General features: G+C 45.7%; 1 long non-coding RNA gene across 1 annotated transcript in view; it reads left to right on the forward strand.

The window, feature by feature from the left end:
• Window positions 1-243: 243 nt before the first annotated feature.
• The window catches only part of LOC143983545 (uncharacterized), a 112,195-nt gene continuing 91,194 nt past the window's right edge, over window positions 244-21,244 (forward strand). The window contains exon 1 of the long non-coding RNA XR_013274620.1: window positions 244-458. This is a non-coding gene — a long non-coding RNA (uncharacterized LOC143983545). The remainder of the gene's footprint in view (window positions 459-21,244) is intronic.

Below are 21,244 nucleotides of genomic sequence, written 5' to 3' on the forward strand. Positions count from 1 at the left end.
AAAATGTAAAAAAAAAGAACTATAGAAGTTTATCACTACATAGTGGATAACATGTACAATTTGCTGTCCAACAAATCCTTGAAGATCAGTGGTCAGTTCCTGCATTTTAGACTGACATTCTTCCAGAGGCAGTTCGCCTCATTGTATTCTATGCACATTGCTTGGCAGTGTAGAAGGGCGTAGGCTGTCTGCATTCCGCAAGCAGCAGAAGAGCACCAACTTGTGGAAAAGACAAGGCACTATTGTTCTGCCTAGAAGCTGTGCCATGTGGTGTTTCACTCTGCTCCCTCTTGTGGTGGAATGGTTGAAAAACACAACCAGGCTATCCTTTTGCCAACACAGAGAGAGCTAGGAGTACAGAAAAACATTTATTTGCAGTTCTATACAAGCTGCATTCCTTCACCTGCCACCTAAACCTGAACTCCAGAGATTATATTTTGCATCCAATTTGGCACAATGTAAGTATAAATATGTGATGCCTGATCTGTCTCTGTGGAATCTGTAAATCCTCTAGATTGTAAGCTCTAACGAGCAGGGCCCTCTGATCCCTCCTGTATTGATTTATATTGTAAGTGTACTGTCTGCTCTCATATTGTAAAGCTGTTGGCTTTTTTGGTTCTTTTCGATCTGCATGCAGCATGAGAGGTCGGATTCGGTGCCAACCGCAGGGTGTCTGCTGACGCCCAGGTGGTGACGCCTCCCTACCAACTTGCATGCAGCGTGACGTTGGGGGTGTGTACCTGGACCATGCCTTTATATGCCCATCCCTTGCCAGCTTTATGTTCTGCTTATAAGTCCCTTATATTTAAGGTATCCCTATGGAAACTGTTGGCGCTATATAAGTCCTGTATAATAATAAATCACTGTAGTAGCCCAAGCTACAACAGTTATGGCCACAGTCTTTCGGGGGCTGTGCTGAAAGCCTGCCCTTCTGTGCAGCAACCACAGGGGGTTTCTACTCACTCTAATGAGAGAACAGCTACCCTTCCCCCCCATTGAATGTAAAGCATTTTCTGATTGGATGAGGTGAAGAGGTAGGGCAAGGCAGTGATGTCACGATCTCTACCTCGTACAATCGTAGAAGTCTTTTACATTTATTGAGAAAAATTATAAGGCGTTCTCTGATGGCCGCACCTAGCAAGTGGTCCCCTGTGGTTACTATGCAGAAGAGTGGCCAATTGGCATGGCATTCAGAAGACTGCAGCCATCATGGTAGTAGCTCGGGCTACTACAGCGATTAACCACTTGCCGGCCTGCTCACAGTGCTTCTACTGCTGGCGGACGGCAGCTGCAGGCACCGCGACTTACTGTATTCAAAATAAGAGAGACAAAGTATTGTCCACAGAGAGCAATTAAGGGATGGGTCAACAATGGTATAATTGTACAAAAGATAAGGCTTTTGTTGATGAATTACACAAATAAATGAAAAAAGTCCAACCAATTTGGTACAACGACCTTACTGGTGGACCTCGTTCCTACAAAGTACACAGTGACTAATAAATAATTACTGCAGTAATATACAAAGTTGTCATTAAAACCCCGAATCCCCCGCTACCCCGACTATGAAGGTTCTTATATCCAAGATGTGGACAAAAGATGGTGCTATACCTGCTCCTTTTGGGGAAACCCCCAGTATTGACTCCACCCTTAGATTATTTGATTAGTCTTTAGGAAAAATCCTTTTGTCCATTTGCAAAGGCTTATACTAATATAACAGTAACGGGTGGTGGAAAGGAAATGGTTTGGAAGTTCATAACAAACCTGCCTATAATTCGGCTGGAGAAAAATTTCTATTGTTTAGCAAATCACAGGTTTCAGCAAAAGTAGACAGTGTTGAATTATTGCTCAGACACAACGAAGGCAGCAATAATCATTTCTACACTGATTGATATTAACTGTCTATATCTGTGTAGAGAGCTGCATATTGATCGTGGTGGACAGTAAGGATAGGCTCGGGTGTGTTCGCACACTCCATGCGCAGAGCTCGCCAGGAATTCGGCACAGCGCTGCGCTAATCACAGGCAGTGAGACATTTCCCGATCTCTGCAGCCGCACATTGGGAAAATTATCATTGCCTGTGATTAGCGCAGCGCCGTGCCGACTTCCTGGCGGGCTCTGCATGTGGAGTGTGCGAACACGCCCGAGCCTATCCTTAGTGGACAGTAGGAAGTTCAAATCGTTCAACACAGTTCAAGTTTCAGTCGGGCTCTTATCCCTCCTGTATTCGGCTAATTATACCGCAACTGCTATGTCACGCTGCAAATGCGCACAGGTGTGCCCAGATCCCATGATTGCTGTATCCACCGGTGCAGACACTGAGCAGCCAGGGTATTATGTTATCGCTATGACTTGTCATAGTGATCACATGATTACAATGCAAACCATACAGGATGGATGTAAATAGATCAGTGTTTCTCAACTCCAGTCCTCAAGGCGCCCCAACAGGTCATGTTTTCAGGCTTTCCAATATTTTGCACAGGTGATTTGACCCGTTTCACTGCCTTAGTAATTACCACAGCCGTTTCATCTGAGGGAAATCCTGAAAACATGGCCTGTTGGGGTGACTTGAGGACTGGAGTTGAGAAACACTGAAATAGACACACATCCGCTTATATCTGACTGCCCATAGACTAGTATTAAGCGCCTTTCAGGCAGATCTAATGGGACTGCCAGCATGATGGGAGTAAAGCCCCATACACACTATTAGATTTTCTACAGATTTTCCAAAACCATATAATATGAGGTCAAACCTTAGGAGTTTCAATGTGTATGCAGTCAGGCAGGCACTTACACTACGTGGTTTTGGTAAATCTGAAGACAAAAATCTGCAGAAAATCGAATAGTGTGTATGTAGATCAGTAAACATGTCTTCACTTCAAACACTAAATCACAAGAGGGTGAATTTAAAGACCAGCTCCACCTGAAACTGTTATTTCAGTTCTGGATGAGCACTTATGGTTTGCATTACACATGAGCTTTGTGTGTCATTGATTGCAATGCCAAGCGTTCCCTGAAGAGGTCACTGTCTCTGTCTCTTCATGCAAACCACAATAAAAGGAGTGAGACTTGCTGCAGTATTCTCCAGTCCCTGCCTTATATTACATTATTAAAAAAAAAAGAGAGGAGAGGAATATCAGCATTTGTTAGGACAACAGTAGTTGGGTGATCTGGGATTCCTGCTTTTCTCCAGCAGAGACCTGGGAGGTAAGAATACAGATATGGCAGACAGAAAATCTGACTTTAAATTGGACATTCGAAGCAAGCACAGATTTACTGACAACATTTCTCCTTTAGGGTTCATTTACATTAGCATTGCCCACTGAATATCGATCCCTGAAGGATGACTTTTCAAAGGGTGATTGACAGGCAGCTGGGAGGCATTATGTCGCCATCTAACTGTGTGTTAACCCTTAGAAGCCTGCACCCACCACTGTGCAATTGTGTGCACTGCATGCAGTTACAGGGCGGTTCCAGCGTGACTGCATTCATGATTAGCCTCTGCAATATCTCTACAATACGCCCTTTTTATACAAAGACACCACCAAGCTTCTAATTCACTCCCTGGTTATCTCTCCCCTCGACTACTGCAACTCCCTCCTCATTGGATTACCTTTACATAGACTATCCTCCCTTCAGTCCATAATGAATGCTGCTGCAAGACTCATCCACCGCCCTTCTCTGCCAATCCCTCCACTGGCTTCCACTCACCCAACGAATAAAATTCCAAGTACTAACAATAATTTACAAAGCCGTCCATAACTCTGCCCCCAGCTACATCACTATCCTATTCTAAAAAAAAAAAAAAAAATGCCAACCAAGCCGCTTTCTTCGGTCCTTCCGAGACCTCCTGCCAGTGGCAGCTGGTGCTTAAAATTTTTTGAGGGGCGCAAACAAACTGAAAAATTCAGAAACCCCCCCCCCCATCAATTGCAGCCTCACTGTGCTCTCAAATGCTGCCACTGTGCCCATCGAATGCTGCCACTGTCCAAAACTATCTACATCGCTACATCACTATCCTAGTGCAAAAAAAATGCCAATCGGGCCACTTTCTTCGGTCCTTCCAAAAACACCTGCCAGTGACGCCTGGTGCTCCAAAATTTTTTGGGGGGCGCAAACAAACTGAAAAATTCAGAACCCCCCCCCCATCAACTGCAGCCTCACTATGCCCTCAAACACTCCCACTGTGCCCATCGAATGCTGCCACTGTACCCCCCCCACCATCTGCTCAGCACTTGCCCTGTCTCGGTGGGGCAGCGGGTGATAATAAAAAATGCCATAAATCAATCTCCTATTTTGTAGACGCTATAACTTTTGCACAAACCAATCAATATATGCTTATTGCGATATTTTTGGTTAAAAAAAAAAAAGTAGATTACATATTGACCTAAACTGATGAAGAAATATTTTATATATTATATTACATTATTCTAGCAAAAAGTAAAAAAAAAAAATGTTTTTTTTTTTTTTTTGTTTATAGTGCAAAAATAAAAAAAGCAGGAGGTGATCAAATACCACCAAAAGAAAGCTCTATTTGTAGGGGAAAAAAAGGACATCAATTTTTTTTGGGTACAACGTCGTGGCGACCACGCAAAAAACTACACAGTGCCGTATCGCAAATAATTGCCTGGTCATTAAGAGGGCAAATGCTTCCGGGCCTCAAGTGGTTAACCTATCCTATCCTGCTTCTAATACACTGTTTTACTTTCTCCATCAGCTCCTCTCTCAAAGCTTATTACCTTTTGGATCAATTGACCTCTCCCTCTTAGATTGTAAGCTCTAAGGAGCAGGGCCCTCTGTTTCCACTTGTACCAAATTGTAATGTCTGCCTTAATTTTATTAAGTGCTGCGCTAACTGCTGGCGCTATATAAATCCTGTATAATAATATAAATAATTTAATGGTACTGCCCACTGAAGGCGACAGGGGGTATAATTCTTGCCGTGCCATGAATCAATGCGTCACAGTTGCAGCAAGTATAAAACCCATCTGGATGACTTTTCAGCTTAAGGGGGTGGTCGGGGAGTGATAAAACATGGCTCAACCACCTGTCTTTACCACCCCCAACCGCATATTTAAATTCTGCCTTAGTGAATCAGTCCTATTTAGTAAACTGCAGAACTGGCTTATCTCTGAATACACCATAAGCTGAGGTAACTATTGACACCACCCAGTGACACGGATGAATAGAGGTTAAAGGTTACACTCATTAGCCAGCTGTTCTCCCACCGAAAGATCCATCAATAATCCAGTGCTCAGCTGAGTGAAGATCTGCCCAGCAACAGCCACATCCCACTGGTGAGTCTGTCCAGCAGAGAAAGTTATGTGCTGAAAGAATAAATCAAGAGCTCACAATAAATTATGCAACACAAAGGGAAAAAAAAAACATTAACATTTTAATAAAGTAGCAACAAAGTGGTGGTGGGAAGATCCGCAGCTGACGTCTAACGACCAGCCATAAAGGGAAGCCAGGTGTAAGGGGGAGCCTAATGGGGAAGTAGCACAGGGAAACAAAGATCCCCAGCTCCTGGTGAAATTAGACCCAAGGAAGATCCAGAGGCTTGCAAAAAACAAAAACAAAGGTGCCAAAGCACTGGATCAGAAAAAAAGTGTCAAAACTGGTTGCCTAAATGTAAGTTTGGCTATTTTGTGTACAAATATAGAGCAGCAAGGAGGTAGAGGGTGGTGATCCTTAGAATAATAGCACAGATGGCAGAGAGGGATTGATGACCTGGAGTATGGTGAGTCAGGGCCGGCAGAATACAACCAAAAGCGCCATCTGTACCAGCCTCCTAACACTCAAGACAGCAACCTATGCCAGGAAGGAAGTGAGCGGGCATACACAATTCGGGACAGTCTTTCAAAAAGGGGGGGGATTTCATTTCCGCAGGTTCTGTCGTTTTTTTTGTTTTGTTTTTTTCTGCTGTAATTGAATAAGCCCCCTAGATTCAAGATGACAAAATGACACTTGACCATTCATGCCTAGTCTGTGGTGGTAGAGGGCAGGCTGCCTGTAGCAGCAGAACTATATGACCCATGGGCCACTGTTCTGCCACGTACACACGAGCGGATTTTCCGTCAGAAAAATCTTGGATGGTTTTTCCAACGGAATTCCGCTCAAGCTTGTCTTGCATACACACATTCACACACGTTCGTGGAGCTTTCGACCGTCAAGAATGCGGTGACGTACAACGAGCCGAGAAAATGAAGTTCACCGCTTCCAAGAATGCGTCAAATTGTTTCTGAGCATGCGTTGGAATTGCTACAGACGATTGGAATTTCCGACTGAAAAATACAGAACATGCTCTCAATCTTTTGCTGGCTGGAATTTGGCCAGCAAAAGTCTGATGGAGCATACACGCGGTCGCATTTTCCGAACAAAAGCTCTCATCGGTCTTTTGCTGGCCGAATTTCTGATCGTGTGTACGTGGCATTAGACCTCTGAGGTGTTTTTCAGACACTTACTTGCTTAAAAAAAAATAAATAAAAAAAAAAACACCTGAAAAGCTCATGAAAACCTATTTCCATTAAAATGAATGAATGCTTTCACACTGGGTCATTGTGCTGGAACGGTGGTGAACAAAAAAAAACATTTTCATTGAAACGAAAGGAAAGCTCTTCAAAAGCACTGTTTTACTGGCAGTTTAGATGCGCCTCAGTGTGAAAGAGGCCTTATGGTTGCACGGTACTGTAAAAGCATCTTCCCCAAAATTCCATCGGGCCTCAGGAACACAAACATTTTGCAGACCTAAAATTTGCCTATTTTGATATTTCCAGAGTTTTTGCCAGGGCCCGAGATGACAGTTGAGGTGTACAGCTTGCAATGGAAGTGAATGGTTGTACTCCCCTGTGAAGGTTTTGCAATCTGAAAAATGTGTTGTACGCACGTGCATGGGTAAAACCTGATGCACAAAAGCATTGGTGTTTACATAAGTCAGGAAAGTGCAGGCATTCACCTCCTATGGCTGTACACTTCACCTACAGCCCCTCAAGTATGGGAGGACGCTAATGCCCCGTACACACGATAGGACATTCCGACCGCAAAATCCATGCATTTTTTTTCAGACGGATGTTGTGTCAAACGTGTCTTGCATACACACAGTCACACAAAGTTGGTCGGAAATTGCGAATGTCAAGAATGCGGTGACGTACGATGAGCCAAGAAAAATGAACTTCAATTGCCAGTGCAGCTCCTTCTGCTTGATTCTGAGCATGCGTTGCACTTTGTGCGTTGGAATTGTATACACATGATCGGAATTTACGACAACGGATTTTGTTCGGAATGAGTTTGTGATGGAAAATGTCCGATGGAGCCTACACACGGTCAGAATTTCTTACAAAAAGCTCCCGTCGCACATTTTCCATCAAAAAATCTGACCGTGTGTACGGGGCATTAAGAGTTTCTTGCTAGGCATATGTTATACCGACAAACTACCGTGTGTATGACTGTCACTTGTACATACAGGAAAATTTACTGACGCGTTTTTGCCTATATAGTTATATATATATATATATATATATATATATATATATATATATGTTAGTTATAGTAACACACAACAATACCATTAAAGCAGAACCAAACTCATCACTATAACGGTTTCTCAAAACAGTTACGTTAAGGCATGCTGCAAATGTTAACTGTCAGTTACTTGTACTCTAAACCGAACTATCAAGCAACCAAATACACGGTGCCATAACTGAACACAAAGCTCACATAATAGATCAGCAGCACTATGGTAACTGCAGATCAAAGAGAACCAGATGGTAGCTTCCTTAGTTGTGAAGGATAGACAGGTTCTGCGTTTAAAATAGCCTCCTGCAATAGGTGGGGAACCCGTCAGGTCAATTGGCAACTTATTTACAATAATTTGGGGATTGGGTCACCTAATTCCTAATTAGGACAGCAGTGGATAGAGGTGAACCAGCCACATAGGAAAGAATAATGCCGCACACACACGATCGAATCAGACTTTATAAAGAACGGACTTGGCCACACACGGACGCTCCGAAAGTCTGGTGATTTCTAACGTGATGACGTACAGCACGTATGACGGGACTAGAAAAAGTTCAATAGCCAGTAGCCAATAGCTTCCTTCTCGTACTTGCTTCAGAGCATGCGTCATTCTTAGTCCGCCGGACTAGCACACTGACAAACGAATTGTCTGCTGAAAGCCAAGTCCGGACAAATTTTGAGTCAAAACTACTTTCTAAGTCCGCCAGACTTTATGATGAAAAAGTCCGCTGGAGCCCACGCACGATCAAATTGCCTGGCGTAATGCGGTCCGGCGGACCGAGTCCACCGGACAATTTGATCGTGTGTACGCGGAATAAGAGTTCTAGTTGAATGCATCAAAATAGACACATGTGAATAAGGCCTCAAATTACGGAAGTCAGAGGATCTGAATGACTCACATTTATCAAAGTACTCCCACCTTTTGGTTCTTTTCACCGAATATCAATTTAATAGCGCCACTATCATCCTACAAAACCATGCTTTTTTGCTTGGTTTCATAGTGCATGTTGTCCAACCATTAATAGTAAAAAGGAGCTGTAAAGAATGATCTTCTTCCAGATAGCGAAGACATTTTCTGTCTAAAGCCCCATACACACTATCACATTTTCTGCTGATTTTTTTTTTTTTTTTTTTCCTTCAGATTTACCAAAACCATATGATGAGGTCAAACCTTAGGAGTTTCCATTTGTATGCAATCAGGCAGGCCCTTGTACTACATGATTTTGGTAAATCTGAAGACAGAAATCAGCAGAAAATCTGATAGTGTGGATGGGGCTTTAGGCATACAAATTGTTTTTCTCTTCTAACATGATGTGATAGATCTACTGCCCACAGTGCTGCTCCTTTATCTCTCCTACAGCCATGCCACTTGAGCTATGGGCACTGGGCTCCCTAAAAGTCTCCTTCACCTTGCCATCAAAGAATGGGGCCACACACCATGATCTTTATCTATGACCTTATAAAATTAAGTAGATAGAAACTGCACTGCCTGATCTGACACGTTTCGTCTTGCCTACTACTTATCACAGAGTCTCTAGTTTTCAGTTGCAACTTTATGACTAAGCCCCAATAGGCAGAGTGAAACGTGTCAGTGGAATCGGGAAATACACATTCTTCTATCAATCTTAAAGTATAATTAAAGGAAAATCTTTTTATTTAGTTTTGGATAGAGTAGAGATGGATTAGAATACCTGTCAGTTTTTAGTGCTGTCTGTGTCCCTGTTAACATGGAACTCCACCCAAAAGTGAAAGCTCTGCTTATTTGCCGCCTCCTCTCCCCCTTCAGTGCCACATTTGGCACCTTTTGAGGGGGGGGGGGGGGGTGCCTGTTTTTGGAAAATTACCTGCTCCCACTTCTGAGTGATCTCACCGTGGGGAGATCACCCGGAAGTTCAGCCATTCACAAAGCGCAGCACAATTCGTGCATATGCAGTAGGGAACCATTCACTACCGTTTATTTTAAACTTTGACTGTTCAACCATTTTTTAACTTCATAGAATAAATAGCATTGTTTATGCATACAGTACTACGTTGGAATTTATTTGATCATTCTGTGTGTGTGTGTGTGTGTGTGTGTGTGTGTGTGTGTGTGTGTGTGTGTGTGTGTGTGTGTGTGTTTTTTTTTTTTTTTTTTTTTTTTTTTTTTTTTTTTTTTTTTTTTTTTTTTCCAGTCACTCCCACCCCCCCTACAGTTAGAACACACACTAGGGAACACGGTTAGCCCCTTGATTGCCCCTAGTGTTAACCCCTTCCTGCCAGTGACATTTATATAGTAATCAGTGCATTTTTATAGCACTGATCGCTGTATAATTGTCAATGGTCCCAAAAGTGTTCGTACTGTCCGCCATAGTGTCGCAGTCCCGATTAAAAATTGCTGACCACCACCATTACTAGTAAAAGAAAATTAATAATAAGAATGCCATAAATCTATTCCCTATTTTGTAAATGCTATAATTTTGTGCAAATCAATTAATATATGCTTATTGCGATTATTATTTTTTTTTTTTTACCAAAAATATGTAGAAGAATACATAGCGGCCTAAACTGAGCAAAAAAATTTGCTTTTTAGAACAAAAAAAATTGATATTTATTATAGCAAAAAGTACAAAATATTATTTTTTTTTTTTTTTCCCCAAAATTAATGCTATTTTTAGTTATTTTGTTTGTTTTATAGCGCAAAAAAATACTGCAGAGATGATCAAATACCACCAAAAGAATGCTCTATTTGTGGGAGAAAAAGGACGTAAATTTTGTTTGGGTACAGCGTCATACCGCCACGCAATTGTCAGTTAAAGCGACGCAGTGCTGTATTGCAAAAAATGGCCTGGTCTTTGAACAGCCAAATCTTCCGGGGCTGAAGTGGTTAACATTATCATTTAAAGTAAAATACATTTTGGCTTGTCCCCAGAAAAGTAATAGAGGGGAAATCTTCCAATGGGAACACTAGCTCTGGTGACCTGGGGCAGCCCCAAGGAATTCCCTCAATCACTTCAGCCCCGGAAGATTTGGTTGCTCAATGACCAGGCCATTCTTTGCGATACAGCACTGCGTCGCTTTAACTGACAATTGCGCGGTCATGCGTCACTGCACCCAAACAAATTTGACGTCCTTTTTTTTTTTTTTTTTTTTTAATCGGGACTGCGATATTACAGCGGACAGATTTGACACTTTTTTGAGAAATTTTTGGAACCATTGACAACTATCAGTGCTATAAAAATTTGCTAATTACTATATAAATATCACTGGCAGGGAAGAGGTTAACTGTGTTCCCTAGGTGTGTTCTAACTGTAGGGGGGATGGGACCTTCTAGGACAGTGATGGCGAACCTTGGCACCCCAGATGTTTCTGAACTACATTTCCCATGATGCTCGTGCACTCTTCAGTGTAGTGGAGCATCATGGGAAATGTAGTTCCAAAACATCTGGGGTGCCAATGTTCGCCATCACTGTTCTAGGAGAAGAGAGAGAGATCAGCGTTCATACTTATGTTGGCCATAGACTATACGAAATTCGGTCATTAGACCGTTCGTTTTTTCAGGCAGTTAATGGACACAAAATCGATAATCGTTTGACCGTTTTTGAGCCCAAAAAAACGAAAGGAAAAGTTTGGAAATTTTCTAACGAACAATAAATTGAAAGGGTAACGTGTTTCCTGTCTGCACTAGGTATATGTAAAAAAACAAACATTAAATGGATTTATGTCCACTGAACGATTTATCGGTCATTAAATGATGGCACCATCGTTTGCGCTCGTGGCCGAACGTTCGGTTTTTCAAAATTTTGGGTTTGCCTGATTTTTCGTATTGTGTATGGCCAGTAGTGATGGCCGAACGGTTCGCCCGGCGGTCGTTTCGCGGCGAATTTCCGACTTTCGCCGTCCGCGGGTTCGAACGCCTTTTTCCGTCGTTCGCCCCGGCGGACTTACGTGTTTAATGTATACAAGAACTTTAACCTTTCGTGACACGTTTATCATGTGTTACAGGACAACCAATTGAGACATGACAGCTCATGGACACTTGGACATTCCCCCTAACCTATAAATACACCCGATCCGGTGGCCATTTTACATTCTTTCTTCTGTCACTGTAGGGAAAGGATCCTGTGTGGAGTAGGGACAGAGAAAACGCTAGCTATTTGGTACACAAAAGTTCTTTTCAGGACTGGTATAGGTGTTAGGTCAGCAGCCTGAGTTTCTTTTGTCAGTTTAGATAAAGGGACAGAGCGCTGTATGCTGCTATTTTAGGGACAGCTCAGCCAGATTAGTCTTTCTTCATCATCATCATCATCATCATCATCATTAGCTGTTACTATCAGGTCCACAAAAGAGCTGTTCCAGCTAATCGTTCCAGCCTACTCTTTTTTGCCAATTTGTATAGGGACAGGCAGGAAGCAGTGTGTCAGGCAGTGAGGATAATTTTAAAGACTTGCTGTTACTATTAGTTCCACAAAGGTTCTTTTCAGGACTGGTATCAGTGGTACGGTAATAGGCTTGTACACGTATAATATTCTTTCTTCCAAATATAGAAAGAATATTATACTTGACTGCTGCCCTTCTGCTGCAGTCTGCTAATCATTCACAACTCACTTGTTCCACAAAGCTCTTTATCAGGACTGGTAACTTGGTCTGTCTAGGGTGCTACGGTACATAGGCTTGGGTGCGGTACAGTCTGCTGTTCTGTAAGGACCGCTATCGGTCCACAATACATAGGGTTGCCGTGCACTACTGCTGACCGCTGCCCTATACTGCAGCAGTCCTTCAGCGGTATAGGGACTGACGCACAGTCTGCTAAACACTAATACACAACCTGCTTGGTCCACAAAAGTTCTTATAAGGACTGGTAACTTGGTATAGGGTGCTACGGTACATAGGCCTGAGTGCAGTACAGTCTGCTGTTCTGTAAGGACCGCTATCGGTCCACAATACATAGGGTTGCCGTGCACTACTGCTGACCGCTGCCCTATACTGCAGCAGTCCTTCATTGGTATAGGGACTGACGTACAGTCTGCTAATCACTAACACACAACCTGCTTGGTCCACAAAAGTTCTTATAAGGACTGGTAACTTGGTATAGGGTGCTACGGTACATAGGCCTGAGTGCAGTACAGTCTGCTGTTCTGTAAGGACCGCTATCGGTCCACAATACATAGGGTTGCCGTGCACTACTGCTGACCGCTGCCCTATACTGCAGCAGTCCTTCATTGGTATAGGGACTGACGTACAGTCTGCTAATCACTAACACACAACCTGCTTGGTCCACAAAAGTTCTTATAAGGACTGGTAACTTGGTATAGGGTGCTACGGTACATAGGCCTGAGTGCGTTACAGTCTGCTGTTCTGTAAGGACCGCTATCGGTCCACAATACATAGGGTTGCCGTGCACTACTGCTGACCGCTGCCCTATACTGCAGCAGTCCTTCAGCGGTATAGGGACTGACGCACAGTCTGCTAAACACTAACACACAACCTGCTTGGTCCACAAAAGTTTTTATAAGGACTGGTAACTTGGTATAGGGTGCTACGGTACATAGGCCTGAGTGCAGTACAGTCTGCTGTTCTGTAAGGACCGCTATCGGTCCACAATACATAGGGTTGCCGTGCACTACTGCTGACCGCTGCCCTATACTGCAGCAGTCCTTCATTGGTATAGGGACTGACGTACAGTCTGCTAATCACTAACACACAACCTGCTTGGTCCACAAAAGTTCTTATAAGGACTGGTAACTTGGTATAGGGTGCTACGGTACATACAGTGGTGTGAAAAAGTGTTTGCCCCCTTCCTCATTTCCTGTTCCTTTGCATGTTTGTCACACTTAAGTGTTTTGGAACATCAAACCAATTTAAACAATAGTCAAGGACAACACAAGTAAACACAAAATGCAATTTGTAAATGAAGGTGTTTATTATTAAAGGTGAAAAAAAATCCAAACCATCATGGCCCTGTGTGAAAAAGTGATTGCCCCCTAAACCTAATAATTGGTTGGGCCACCCTTAGCAGCAACAACTGCAACCAAGCGTTTGCGATAACGTGCAATGAGGCTTTTACAGCGTCCTGGAGGAATTTTGGCCCACTCATCTTTGCAGAATTGTCCTAGTTCAGTTACATTAGAGGGTTTTCGAGCATGAACGGCCTTTTTAAGGTCATACCACAACATCTCAATAGGATTCAGGTCAGGACTTTGGCTAGGCCACTCCAAAGTCTTCATTTTGTTTTTCTTCAGCCATTCGGTGGTGGACTTGCTGGTGTGTTTAGGATCATTGTCCTGCTGCAGAACCCAAGTTCGTTTCAGCTTGAGTACACGAACAGATGGTCGGACATTCTCCTTCAGGATCTCTTGGTAGACAGCAGAATTCATAGTTCCTTTTATCACGGCAAGTCTTCCAGGTCCTGAAGCAGCAAAACAGCCCCAGACCATCACACTACCACCACCATATTTTACTGTTGGTATAATGTTCTTTTTATGAAATGCAGTGTTCCTTCTACGCCAGATATACTTGGACACACACCTTCCAAAGAGTTCCACTTTTGTCTCATCGGTCCACAGAATGTTGTCCCAAAAGTCTTGGGGATCATCAAGATGTGTTGTGGAGAAATTGAGACGAGCTTTGATGTTCTTTTTGCTCAGCAGTGGTTTTCTCCTTGGAACTCTGCCATGCAGGCCATTTTTGCCCAGTCTTTTCCTGATGGTGGAGGCATGAACGCTGACCTTAACTGAGGCAAGTGAGGCCTGCAGTTCCTTGGACGTTGTTGTGGGGTCTTTTGTGACCTCTTGGATGAGTCGTCGCTGCGCTCTTGGGGTAATTTTGGGCGGCCGGCCACTCCTGGGAAGGTTCACCACTGTTCCATGTCTTCGCCATTTGTGGATAATGGCTCTCACTGTGGTTCGCTGGATTCCCAAAGCTTTGGAAATGGCTTTATAACCCTTTCCAGACTGATAGATCTCAATTACTTTCTTTCTCAATTGTTCCTGAATTTCTTTGGGTCTCGGCATGATGTGTAGCTTTTAAGGATCTTCTGGTGGACCTTACTGTGTCAAGCAGCTCCTATTTAAGTGATGCCTTGATTGTGAACAGGTGTGGCAATAATCAGGCCTGGGTGTGGCTAGAGAAATTGAACTCAGGTGTGGACAACCACAGTTATAGTATGTTTTAACAAGGGGGGCAATCACTTTTTCACACAGGGCCATGATGGTTTGGATTTTTTTTCACCTTTAATAATAAACACCTTCATTTACAAATTGCATTTTGTGTTTACTTGTGTTGTCCTTGACTATTGTTAAATTGGTTTGATGTTCCGAAACACTTAAGTGTGACAAACATGCAAAGGAACAGGAAATGAGGAAGGGGGCAAACACTTTTTCACACCACTGTAGGCCTGAGTGCGTTACAGTCTGCTGTTCTGTAAGGACCGCTATCGGTCCACAATACATAGGGTTGCCGTGCACTACTGCTGACCGCTGCCCTATACTGCAGCAGTCCTTCATTGGTATAGGGACTGACGTACAGTCTGCTAATCACTAACACACAACCTGCTTGGTCCACAAAAGTTCTTATAAGGACTGGTAACTTGGTATAGGGTGCTACGGTACATAGGCCTGAGTGCGTTACAGTCTGCTGTTCTGTAAGGACCGCTATCGGTCCACAATACATAGGGTTGCCGTGCACTACTGCTGACCGCTGCCCTATACTGCAGCAGTCCTTCATTGGTATAGGGACTGACGTACAGTCTGCTAATCACTAACACACAACCTGCTTGGTCCACAAAAGTTCTTATAAGGACTGGTAACTTGGTATAGGGTGCTACGGTACATAGGCCTGAGTGCGTTACAGTCTGCTGTTCTGTAAGGACCGCTATCGGTCCACAATACATAGGGTTGCCGTGCACTACTGCTGACCGCTGCCCTATACTGCAGCAGTCCTTCAGCGGTATAGGGACTGACGCACAGTCTGCTAAACACTAACACACAACCTGCTTGGTCCACAAAAGTTTTTATAAGGACTGGTAACTTGGTATAGGGTGCTACGGTACATAGGCCTGAGTGCAGTACAGTCTGCTGTTCTGTAAGGACCGCTATCGGTCCACAATACATAGGGTTGCCGTGCACTACTGCTGACCGCTGCCCTATACTGCAGCAGTCCTTCATTGGTATAGGGACTGACGTACAGTCTGCTAATCACTAACACACAACCTGCTTGGTCCACAAAAGTTCTTATAAGGACTGGTAACTTGGTATAGGGTGCTACGGTACATAGGCCTGAGTGCGTTACAGTCTGCTGTTCTGTAAGGACCGCTATCGGTCCACAATACATAGGGTTGCCGTGCACTACTGCTGACCGCTGCCCTATACTGCAGCAGTCCTTCATTGGTATAGGGACTGACGTACAGTCTGCTAATCACTAACACACAACCTGCTTGGTCCACAAAAGTTCTTATAAGGACTGGTAACTTGGTATAGGGTGCTACGGTACATAGGCCTGAGTGCGTTACAGTCTGCTGTTCTGTAAGGACCGCTATCGGTCCACAATACATAGGGTTGCCGTGCACTACTGCTGACCGCTGCCCTATACTGCAGCAGTCCTTCATTGGTATAGGGACTGACGTACAGTCTGCTAATCACTAACACACAACCTGCTTGGTCCACAAAAGTTCTTATAAGGACTGGTAACTTGGTATAGGGTGCTACGGTACATAGGCCTGAGTGCGTTACAGTCTGCTGTTCTGTAAGGACCGCTATCGGTCCACAATACATAGGGTTGCCGTGCACTACTGCTGACCGCTGCCCTATACTGCAGCAGTCCTTCAGCGGTATAGGGACTGACGCACAGTCTGCTAAACACTAACACACAACCTGCTTGGTCCACAAAAGTTTTTATAAGGACTGGTAACTTGGTATAGGGTGCTACGGTACATAGGCCTGAGTGCAGTACAGTCTGCTGTTCTGTAAGGACCGCTATCGGTCCACAATACATAGGGTTGCCGTGCACTACTGCTGACCGCTGCCCTATACTGCAGCAGTCCTTCATTGGTATAGGGACTGACGTACAGTCTGCTAATCACTAACACACAACCTGCTTGGTCCACAAAAGTTCTTATAAGGACTGGTAACTTGGTATAGGGTGCTACGGTACATAGGCCTGAGTGCGTTACAGTCTGCTGTTCTGTAAGGACCGCTATCGGTCCACAATACATAGGGTTGCCGTGCACTACTGCTGACCGCTGCCCTATACTGCAGCAGTCCTTCATTGGTATAGGGACTGACGTACAGTCTGCTAATCACTAACACACAACCTGCTTGTTCCACAAAAGTTCTTATAAGGACTGGTAACTTGGTATAGGGTGCTACGGTACATAGGCTTGAGTGCGGTACAGTCTGCTGTTCTGTAAGGACCGCTATCGGTCCACAATAGATAGGGTTGACGTGCACCACTGCTGACCGCTGCCCTATACTGCAGCAGTCCTTCAGCGGTATAGGGACTGACGTACAGTCTGCTAAACACTAATACACAACCTGCTTGGTCCACAAAAGTTCTTATAAGGACTGGTAACTTGGTATAGGGTGCTACGGTACATAGGCTTGAGTGCGGTACAGTCTGCTGTTCTGTAAGGACCGCTATAGGTCCACAATAGATAGGGTTGACGTGCACCACTGCTGACCGCTCACCTATACTGCAGCAGTCCTTCAGCGGTATAGGGACTGACGTACAGTCTGCTAATCACTAACACACAACCTGCTTGTTCCACAAAAGTTCTTATAAGGACTGGTAACTTGGTATAGGGTGCTACGGTACATAGGCTTGAGTGCGGTACAGTCTGCTGTTCTGTAAGGACCGCTATCGGTCCACAATAGATAGGGTTGACGTGCACCACTGCTGACCGCTGCCCTATACTGCAGCAGTCCTTCATCGGTATAGGGACTAAGAGTTTTGTCACAGGGTCATTTAAAAAATGACAGGCAGAGGAAGAGGCAGGCCCTTCCGCAGGGGTGGTAGGGGTAGGGCAGGAGCAACAGGCTTGAGCCAAAGTGGGAAGTTGCAGAAGGTGCGTTCAATTACTTTAAAGGATGCACCAGACTTGGTTGAGTGGCTCGCTCAGCCTTACTCTTCTGCACCCTCCTCATCCTCTCGATCTGCACCCTCTTCTTCACTCTCTGCTATGTGCACCCCCAAAGACACTACCACCAACAACACGACCACCACCACCACCACCACATACCTTCCGCTTGAGTCACTGGAATTATTTTCCGATCCATATCAAGAGGACATTTCTGATGCGCAGCCACTCTTGGTATTGGATCAGGAAGAGGAGGTAGCAACAAGCGCTACTCAGCAGTCTGACGCCAGTACCCAGATCAGCCCAAGGAGGAGGTTGGTCCCCGGTGTTGCTGCCTACTCTACTTATAGCGGTGGGGAAGGTGACGTTGATGATGACGTGTCTAGTGATGTCACGTGGGTGCCCACAAGAGAGGAAGAGGAGGGGAGTTCAGAGGGAGATATGGACCAGCAGATAGGGAGGAGAAGCAGCAATGACTTACATTGCACAGCAGGGACAAAGCAGACTGCAAATGTATCAGGAGCGAGTCATCGACCATGTACGGTCACATCTGGCGCTCCCAGGACACCGGCACATGGCTCCGCAGTGTGGGCTTTTTTTAACGTGTCCGCTGCTGACAATAGCGTTGCCATCTGCAATCTTTGCAGTCAACGCGTTAGTCGCGGTAAGCCCAATACTCACCTAGGGACGACCGCCTTAAGAAGGCACATGAGCAGCCATCACCGAGCCCAGTGGGAGCAACGGAACACACAAAGCCACACTGCAGGCTCTCACCGTCCAGCCTCGTCTTCTACTTCTCCTTCTCCTCTCTCCTCACAATTGTCCTCCACTCCACCTTCCATCACGCCAAGCTCACATTTTTCTGCAAAAAGGCAGGCTTCCGTGGGCCTAATGTTTGAGCGTAAAAAAATGATGACGCCGGATAACCCTCTTGCCCAACGGTTGGCGGCTGGCTTGTCAGAACTCATAGCCCGCCAACTACTGCCATATAAACTGGTGGACTCGGAGGCCTTTCGCAAATTTGTGGCCATTGGAACACCACAATGGAAGGTCCCAGGAAGGAAGTATTTCTCAGAGAAGGGCATCCCAGAGCTATATGGCCATGTTCAGCGGCAAGTGAATGTATCTCTGGCACACAGTGTCGGTGCCAAGATACATCTGACCACAGACACGTGGTCTAGCAAACACGGGCAGGGAAGGTATATCAGTTTTACTGCCCACTGGGTGAACCTTCTGACGGCCGTCAAGCATGTAACCCGTGGCACCCGTGTAGATTTGGTTTTACCGCCACGGATTGCATGCAGGCCTGACTCTTCTTCTCCTCCTCCTACTCCATCCTCCTCCCTCTCCTCCTCAGCTGCCTCCTCCTTTTCCGCTGCTAGCGTCTCTTCCACTGCACCGCCCAAGCTCCCCAGAACCTATTCCACATGCCAGGTGAGACGTTGCCATGCCGTGCTGCGTCTGTTGTGCCTGGAAGCAAAGAGCCACACTGGCCCGGCACTCCTTTCAGCTTTGCGTTCACAGGCAGATGAGTGGCTAACACCGCTCAATTTGACAGTTGGTAAAGTGGTGTGTGACAACGGTGCCAATCTGCTTAGCGCATTGAAACAGGGCAAAATCACGCACGTGCCGTGCATGGCACACGTCTTAAACTTGGTCGTGCAGCGATTCCTTGTCAAATACCCTGGGGTCCAGGACATCTTGCGGCAGGCAAGGAAAATCTCGGCCCATTTCAGAAGATCTTACACGGCCATGGCTCGCCTTGCTGACATTCAGCGGCGACACCATCTGCCGGTCAGACGTCTTATTTGCGATTGCCCGACGCGATGGAACTCAACCTTCTATATGCTTGATAGGCTGCTCCAGCAGAAACGTGCAGTTAACGTCTACCTGTATGAACTCTGCGAAAGAAACGGTTCTGGGGAGCTGGGTTTTTTTTCACCGCGCCAGTGGCTGCTCATGCGCGACACATGCAGACTTCTGCGGCCATTTGAGGAGATCACCAAACTGGTCAGTCGCAGCCATGGCGCCATCAGTGACATGGTTCCTTATGCCTTCTTTCTGGAGCGTGCATTGCGTCGTGTCATTGATCAGGCTGTGGAGGAGCAGGAGCGGGAAGATGAGGAAGTCGCAATGCTGGATGAATTCCCAGGGGGGGCTACTCTATCTGAGACAAGTCAACAACAGGAGTCTGATGAGGAGTCAGAGGAGGATGGTGCCGGGGCGGATGAGCAGGAGCAAGAAGAGCATGCTTTAAACCTTTCTGGGATCCCTGTTGTGCGAGGATGGGGAGAGGAGAATGAAGAGGACGACATTATCCTGGATGATGAGCAGGAGCCAGGCCACCACACCGCTTCCACTTTAGTGCAAATGGGGGCCTTCATGCTCCAGTGTTTTAATAGGGACCCCCGTATAAAAAGCATGAGGGTCAAGGACCAGTACTGGGTGGCAACGTACTTAGACCCCCGGTACAAACACAAAATGGCGGAAATGTTACCGCCGTCGCAGAGGGCTGTCAGAATGCAGCACTTCCAGGCCTTGCTTCGAGAAATGCTGCATTCTGCTTTTGCGTGCGCTGGCAGAGGAGCAATTCCCACTCCCAGAGAAGGATTTGCGGGTACCAATCCAACAGCGCCTGCAAGAAGAGGCCGGTTTGAAGATGTGTTGGTGACTTCGGATATGAGGTCATTCTTTCAGCCGACCCATCGACAGGTGTCATCCGGATCCAGCATCAGGGAACGCCTAGACCGTCAGGTGTCCGACTACATTGGGTTAACGGCCGATGTGGACGCTCTGAGGAGTGATGAACCCCTAGACTACTGGGTGGGCAGGCTTGACCTCTGGCCAGAGCTTGCCCAATTTGCAATCGAACTGTTGGCTTGCCCCTCATCCAGTGTCCTGTCCGAAAGGACGTTCAGCGCAGCAGGGGGGATTGTGACCGATAAGCGTACTCGCCTAGCTCACCACAGTGTTAACTACCTCACATTTCTAAAAATGAATGAGGCATGGATCTCGGAGGAATTCAACACATGTGATCAGTAGACCATGTATATGTCTATAAACAATTTTTGGAATCAAGCACACAGACCTTCTTAATTCATTTGGCTCACTTCCCTGACCCAAAAAAGCACACCGTACTATATGCCCCTACCCTCCTCTTTGAAGAGGTTGAGCGGTGTCATATTTCTACTGGGGCTGCTTATTATGAGGGGTTCCCACCATCCCTGTGCTGTGCTGACTTCCTCCTGGGTGTTCTTATTATGAGGGGCTCCCACCATCCCTGTGCTGTGCTGACTTCCTCCTGGGGGTTCTTATTATGAGGGGATCACACCATCCCTGTGCTGTGCTGACTTCCTCCTGGGGCTGCTTACGGTGCTGCTGTCAGCGCTGTATGTCACGGAGCTGCTGTCAGCGCTGTATGTCACGGAGCTGCTGTCAGCGCTGTATGTCACGGAGCTGCTGTCAGCGCTGTATGTCACGGAGCTGCTGTCAGCGCTGTATGTCACGGAGCTGCTGTCAGCGCTGTATGTCACGGAGCTGCTGTCAGCGCTGTATGTCACGGAGCTGCTGTCAGCGCTGTATGTCACGGAGCTGCTGTCAGCGCTGTATGTCACGGAGCTGCTGTCAGCGCTGTATGTCACGGAGCTGCTGTCAGCGCTGTATGTCACGGAGCTGCTGTCAGCG

Source organism: Lithobates pipiens, unplaced genomic scaffold, assembly GCF_037356315.1.
Source record: "Lithobates pipiens isolate NorthernLeopardFrog02 unplaced genomic scaffold, aLitPip1_a1.2 Scaffold_16, whole genome shotgun sequence".
Taxonomy (NCBI): Eukaryota; Metazoa; Chordata; class Amphibia; order Anura; family Ranidae; genus Lithobates; species Lithobates pipiens.